Genomic DNA, 380 nt, shown 5'->3' with positions numbered 1-380 from the left:
ATTGGTCATGGAGAAAATCTAAGTAATCGCTAGCAGTCCAAAGTGATTATGATGGACATAATAAAAAAAATTCAGCTGCCGAATTTCTTTAGTCAGGGCAAAGCCTACATTTTTGGCTACCCCCAGGATGCTATTTTAATTTATTTTCGGGGGATGTGTTTGTGTGTGTGTGGGGGGAATACCGAGACCATTTTCAAACAGTTCAGCCAAAGAAAGTTTTCAATCTTCCTGCCTTCTGTGAAATTTCCCTTCAACTTTGCGGCGTCGCTTCCCGCCCGCCAGAAAAACCCGGAAATTTCGACAGGAGCCTTTCGGCTGGAAACTCAGAGCGACCGGTTGCTATAGAGACGCCCGCGCCTAAAGGCTGGCCAATGCGGGTC

The sequence above is a fragment of the Vipera ursinii genome, assembly GCF_947247035.1.
Source record: "Vipera ursinii genome assembly, chromosome: 5".
Taxonomy (NCBI): Eukaryota; Metazoa; Chordata; class Lepidosauria; order Squamata; family Viperidae; genus Vipera; species Vipera ursinii.
The sequence above is the reverse complement of the archived record's forward strand: the minus strand, read 5'-3'. Positions refer to the sequence as shown.